Source organism: Pongo abelii, chromosome 2 (genome assembly GCF_028885655.2).
Source record: "Pongo abelii isolate AG06213 chromosome 2, NHGRI_mPonAbe1-v2.0_pri, whole genome shotgun sequence".
Taxonomy (NCBI): Eukaryota; Metazoa; Chordata; class Mammalia; order Primates; family Hominidae; genus Pongo; species Pongo abelii.
In genome coordinates this window covers 89,821,396-89,828,132 of record NC_085928.1, presented here as the reverse complement: position 1 = coordinate 89,828,132, position 6,737 = coordinate 89,821,396, and the positions used below count along the sequence as shown (strand labels likewise).

Genomic DNA, 6,737 nt, shown 5'->3' with positions numbered 1-6,737 from the left:
CTGGCCTGTCACATACTGCATTGGTCTAGGTCAGGGTTCTCCAGAGAAACAGAACTGACAGAATAGATAGAAATGGAGATAGATCTATCTCTAGGTTGATCTATCAATCTATCTATCTATATATCTATCTATCTAATCTATCTATATCTCTGTCTATCTATTATATCTATGGAGAGAGAGAGAGAAAAAGAGAGACTTTAAAGAATTGGCTCATGTGACTGTGGGGGCTGACAAGTCCAAAATCTGCATGGCAGATGAGCAGGCTGGCACCCCAGGGAAGAATTGGCATTTCAGCTACAGTCTAAAAGCCCCTGAAGACAGAACTCCTTCTTTCTTTGGGGACATCCATCTTTTTCTCTTAAGACCTTCAGTTGATAGGACGAGGCCCACCGACATGATGGAGGGTAATATGCTTTCCTCAAAGAGTACTGATTCAAATGTTAATCCCATCTAAAAAATGCCTTCACAGAAACATCTAGACTGGTGTTTGACCCAAAACTGGATACTATGGCCTATTCAAGTTGACACATAAAATTAACCATTACACATAGTAAGTGGTCTTCTATGGTCTAAATGTTCATGTCCCCCCAGAATTTGTATGTTGAAATACTTACTCCCTGAGGTGATGAGATTAGAAGATGGGGTTTTTGGAAGGTGATTAAGTCATAGGGGTAGAGCCCTCATGAATGGGATTAATGACCTTATGAATGATGCTTGAAAGAGACCTCTCATTCCTGCCATGTGAGGTTAGAATGAGAAGACGGCTGTCTATGAGAAAATGGGCCCTCACCTGACATTGAGTTTGCGACACATTGATCTTGGACTTTCCAGCCTCCAGAGCTGTGAGAAGTAAATTCCTATTTTGTGTGTTTTTTTAGTTTAGTTTTTTTTTTTTTTGGAGACAGAGCCCAGGCTGGAGTGCAGCAGTGCGATCTCGGCCCACTGCAACATCTGCCTCCTGGGTTCAAGTGATTCTCCTGCCTCAGCCTCCTGAGTAGCTGGGATTACAGGTGCCCGCCACCAAGCCCGGATGATTTTTGTATTTTTAGTAGAGACGGGGTTTCACCATGTTGGTCAGGCTGGTCTTGAACTCCTGACCTCGTGATCCACCCATCTCAGCTTCTCAAAGTGCTGGGATTACAGGTGTGAGCCACAGCACCTGGCCAATTCCTGTTGTTTATAAGCCACCCTATCTTGTTATAGTAGCCTGAACAGACTAAGTCATGGTCAATAAATGTAGTTAATATTCTTCTTATGATATAGTTATTATTTCTGTTGTTGCTGATCTATCTATACGCCCTTTTAGGCCCCTTTTAGTCTTGATATCTTCTGTTGAACAACATGCATCTGCATTTAGGGAAAGGAAACAGAAAGAACTGCAGTATTGTGCAAGCAAATGGAATCTGAGAAGGATATAAACGGGAAAATCCAGTTTTCTCAACACTTGGTCATGGAGTTGAGATGAAAGTTGGGCCAACACCTTCTCCATAATAACCTTTCCCAAACTAAAACACAGATTATATGTAGCATTTATGTATTACATAAACTTCAAATAGCTAAGAGATATTGAGTACTTACTATATACCAGCCAGTGTTCTGAATGTTTTAATTAACACAATGAGCTTCACAGCAACCATATGATGCGGGTGTCAGTGCCAATATGTTCCATCTCACTGATGAGGAAGGTGAGTCCAGGGAGTGTAGGGATCTTGTCCAAAGTCATACAACTAGGGAGCAGGGGGACCCAAATAAGCCACTGTGTCCTATTCTAGAGCCTGTAGGTCCTGACCACACGTCCAGCATGCAAAAAATTGGAGTGCTAAAGCAATGGGATGAGGGAACTTGCCACTGCCTAGAGACTCCACTGCTGTGTGGCAAGGACACTGTAAAGGTGAGTATCTCTAGTGTGCATAAAGTTCTTTTAGAGAGCCTGCTAAAAACGTGGATTCTCAGGTCCCACCCCTAGAGAGACTGATTGAGTAAGGCTGGGGTATGTCCAGGATCCACCTGGGATCCCACTAAGTCTCCTGCTTTTGCCCTGGTCATGCCGGGGCTCAGAAGGCTCTCAGAGGTGCATCCATTCTGTGGAATTGTGAAGCTGAGCAATAAGCACTGAAGAAATATCCTGGCTCACTAAGAAAGATGAAGACAGCACTGCTACCAAGTATGCCCATGGAAGTTTCTGTACCTAATAATGACTAATGTACTAAAAGTGTGTCATAAGAGAGGTCTTATGAGCCTTGACAAAGTCATGAGAGACATCCAGAATTCAGTGTACCATCACCTAGCACTATAAGAGTTCTATGTCCCAGGAAGTATGTGTAAGAATGCAGAATACTTGTCAAGTTCAAAAGTCTTTGGATCAAAGCAGAAAGAGATTTGTATATAACAGCCACATACAAAATCAATCAAGCAATAAAATGGCTGCAGACTTTGGAATGTAGACAGAAAAATTAGGCAATACATGGAATATGAATTCAGGAACGTGGGCTATGGGAACATCCCTCGCTTGAAGTTAAGGGTCATTGATGTAAAGTCCAGCGTGGCTTGTCGGGGATTTGGACAGACCAGCATCTGGTTCTTATGTGTTTGCAGAAGGGGGAGTAGACAGAATAACGGCCTCCCAAGGATATCCATGTCCTAATCTCCAAAACCTGTATACATGCCTTTATATTACCTTACATGGCAAAAGAGACTTTGCAGATGTGATTAAGTTAAGGATCTTGAGATGGGAAGATGATCCTGGGGTACCCGGCAGGCCCAGGGGAATCACAAGGGTCCTTACAAGAGAAAGACAAATGAGTAAAAGCCAGAAAAAGGTGACATGATGATGGAAACAGAGGTCAGAGAGAGAGGGAGATTTGAAGATACTATACTGCTGGCTTTGCAGATAGAAGAAGGAGTCATTAGTCAAAGAATGCAGGCAGACAATAGAAGCTGAGAAGGGCAAGAAAACAGATTCTCCACCTAGAGCCTCCAGAGGGAACGCAGCCCTGCTGACCCATTTTAAATATCTGGCCTCCAAAACTGTAAGATAATAAATATGTGTTGTTTAAAGTCACAGAGATTTGAAGTAATCTGCTGCATCAACATAGGAAACCAATATAGAAGGTTTCCCTCAAATTTACATGGGATGATCTCATAGTTTCCTTAGATGGAGTAAAAAGAATTCCTCTGGTTGTCTTCCACCCCAGACCTGTGCCCAAGGTAACCTCTGGCTCTACAATAGGTATATGAGCACACAACTTTTATTCATGCCAAGAGTGAGATCTGAGACATAAAAATCTTCAAAGACATCAGAAACATTAAGAAGAATATGTTAAAACTTAGTAGTTTATATTGTCATGATGTTAAAAATTTGAACGTTTATAGTGGCAGCTTATAATACCAGTTTAAAACGTGTCATTGAGTACTTGATTTAGATTTGTGATTTTAAGTCAAAACTATACTACATTAATTTTCTATTTTGGAATATTTTAAAGAACTTTAAGTCCATTGATTTACATAATATTCATATTCTATATATGTGTGTATTTATATATACACATACACACACACACACACACACACACACACACACACATATATATATGGTTCAAGCAGTTCTCCTGCCTCAGCCTCCCAAGTAGCTGGGATTACAGGTGCCCACCACCACGCCCAGCTAATTTTTGTATTTTTAGTAGAGACAGGGTTTCACCATGTTGGCCAGGCTGATCTCCAACTCCTAACCTCAGGTGATCTGCCCGCCTCGGCCTCCCAAAGTGCTGGGATTACAAATGTGAGCCACCGCGCCCGGCCTAAATCATGTAAGTATTCAGAAAGGTCTGCTGAGTGAGATAACTGAAGGACCTAAGACAGAAATATAATCTGTTAAATGCACAAATGTGATACAAAATATTTCAAGCCTTTTAATTAAGTCACAAATGAGACAAACATTAGTCGAAAGGTTTTTTTAAAGTAATTGAAGAAAACTATGCTAGTAAATACATAAAATGATAGAATTTGTAAGTTTGAATCAAAAGTTTAAGGAACAACTAGGTTTCTGAACTTGGAAATGTAATAAACTGAATATCAATTCTTTTTTACACCTAATACCATCCTTGACCACACTGTGACATCTCATATCAGTGGCCTATAAGGCATTTGATCCTAAGTCCAAACCAAGTGGCAGGATGCAAGCCACATATGACGATGTACATTTCTGTGCAAAGTCGCTTTTTCTTTCCCATTATAATTGGATGCCCTTCTTATTAGCACTTTGAATATTTGTTCCTTTTGTTCCTACTGGAAATCACTGGGGTGAATAATGTTGTAAAACCAGTTGATTGCCTACCTGGCAGACAAACATGCCCCTAGAGCTACAGCAAAAATTGCCTTCAAAACTTTTTTGGAAAAATCACTATTTGATATTTAAAAGAAAAAGTAATATTCATGGAAAAAGACTAACTTCCTGGTCTGGAGTTCTTGTTTAAAAGATGGGGCCTCGTTATGTCATCCAGACTGGAGTGCAGTGGCACAATCATGGCTCACTACAGCCACTAAATCCTGAGCTCAAGCAATCCTCCCAGTTTAGCCTCCCAAGTAGCTAGGACTACAGGCACGTGCCACCACACCTGGCTAATTTTTAAACTTATTTGTAGAGACAGGGTCTTTCTATCTTGCCCAGGCTGGTCTCAAACTCCTGGCCACAAGCAATCCTCCAATCTGGGATTATAAGCCTGAGCCACTGCATTTTGAGATGCATCTTGGAGTTATTCGTCTTTCTGAGGTACATATTAGAGGGGAGCAGTATCATCTTTTTAGGGCTTAGGACTTCTAAGGATCATAAGCCGCTTTGCAAAATCACCTCTAAGATGAGCAGAGCACTTGCTTGGGCAGCACATATACTAAAACTGGAGTTGTACAGGGAAGATTAGTGTGGCCGCTGTGCAAGGATGACACACGAATTCGTGAAGTGTTCCATATTACAAATTAAAATAAAATAAAATAAGTAGATTATCAGTGCAATGGTCCAGGCATACTAGAGCAAGACCTCTCCTGCCATCTGTTGGTGATAGGTGGTTTCCCATGCTCACCAAGGTTAGTGGCAGGCTTTGATGGGGACCCACAGCTTTGCTCATAGCTATGACGTTTGTAAAGAAGAAATGTCTGACCACCCTATTTAAAACAGCAACATGCTCACCCCATGGCATCTGGCATTCCCAATTCCTTTTCCCTATTTTATCTCTCTCTCTCTGATACTTCTCACCTTCTGACACACTAGTTTCGCTTGCTATTTTACACTTCTGTACCAATCAGAGCATAAAGAAAAATCAACGTGCCGAGGCAAAGGGAACCATGGCATCTTTGCACACTCTAGGGTATGAAAGTTCTTGGTGCTCAGGAAATGCCATCCCAGACCATGATGGTAGATGAGTGGCCATCATGGACAATATGGTCAGATTTATTACTGGAAAATAATTGCAGGGTGGTTTAGTTGTTGATTTGCTTGTTTTCTCTCTCTTCTGTCACTGCCAAAAAGTAAGCTCCAAAGGGAAAGAGATTTTTGTAACTTTTGTTCACTGTTTGTGGCAGAAGCAACTAATTTCCTCAGTAACAATTCTCTCCTTCTTCCTTGTAGTAACAGACCCCCCCACCTCCACTTAGTACGAGCTGGGCATGTGGTGGCCAGCTGGAAAGTACGTTTCCCAGCCTCACTTGCAGCTAGGTGTGGCTATGCCAATAAAATATTGCCAATATGTTGTAAATAAAAATTATGCTTTACCTTCCCTGTCTTGCCTTCAAACAATTGCTGCCTTCCTGCAGACTGGATGCAGACCTTGCGAGGAGGAACCATATGAAGACAATGGCTTTGAGAATGGCCAAGATACAAAACAGAAGGATCTTAGTCCTCCGATGTTATGGAGCAAAGTCACCTACCAGTCCCAGGATGCCTGCTACCTCTGGACAGCGAGAAAGAGAAATAAAAGTCTACCTTATTTTGGAGTCTCTTTGTTAAAGCCTTTGTTATGGACTGAATTTTATGCCCAGTCCTTACCCCCGAATTCCTATACTGAAGCCCTAACCCTAATGTGACTGTATTTGGAGATGCTTATAAGAAGGTAATGAAGTTTAAGCGAGGTCAGAAGGGCAGGCCTCTAACCTGATAGAAATGGTGAACTTGTTAAGAGGAGGAAGAGACACCAGAAATCTCTGTCTCTTTTTCTCAGGGCATACACACAGAGGAGAGGCAATGTGAGGACACAGGGAAAAGAGGCCTGTTTATAAGCCAGAAAGAAAGGCCTCCCCAGAAACCAACCCTGACACTACCTTGATCTTGGACTTCTAGCCTCCAGAATTGTGAGAGAATAAATTTCTGTTACTGATACCACCCAGTATGTGGTATTCTGCTAAGGCAGCCCGAGCAAACTCATGCTGTCTCTTAGCCTTGACCTTAACTGAAACTGCTGCACCCAGGCCTTAGATGAGTGCCTAAAAATTAGTAGATATGCAATGAATATTACTTGGTTAAAAAACAATATGCAAAGACAATATTTAATTTGTGCAGTGCTACACAAATATAAATGATTACTGGACTCTCATAAATTGTACATCTGTCTATTTATCCACCCACCCATTCATCTTTTTGTCACCCTGGTTGTGTTTACAACGAAAATAAAGTCTCATCTTTGAACTCTTACTGTTTCCTTCACTCCCACAGCCCATCCCAAATCTATCAGTTGTCAGCTCCTATTAAT

General features: G+C 41.5%; 1 non-coding gene across 1 annotated transcript; it reads left to right on the top strand.

Moving 5' to 3' along the window:
• Nucleotides 1-4,866: 4,866 nt before the first annotated feature.
• On the top strand, nt 4,867-4,969 carry LOC112132841 (U6 spliceosomal RNA). The gene has a single exon (XR_002914561.1). It is a non-coding gene; the product is annotated as a U6 spliceosomal RNA (small nuclear RNA).
• Nucleotides 4,970-6,737: the final 1,768 nt, after the last annotated feature.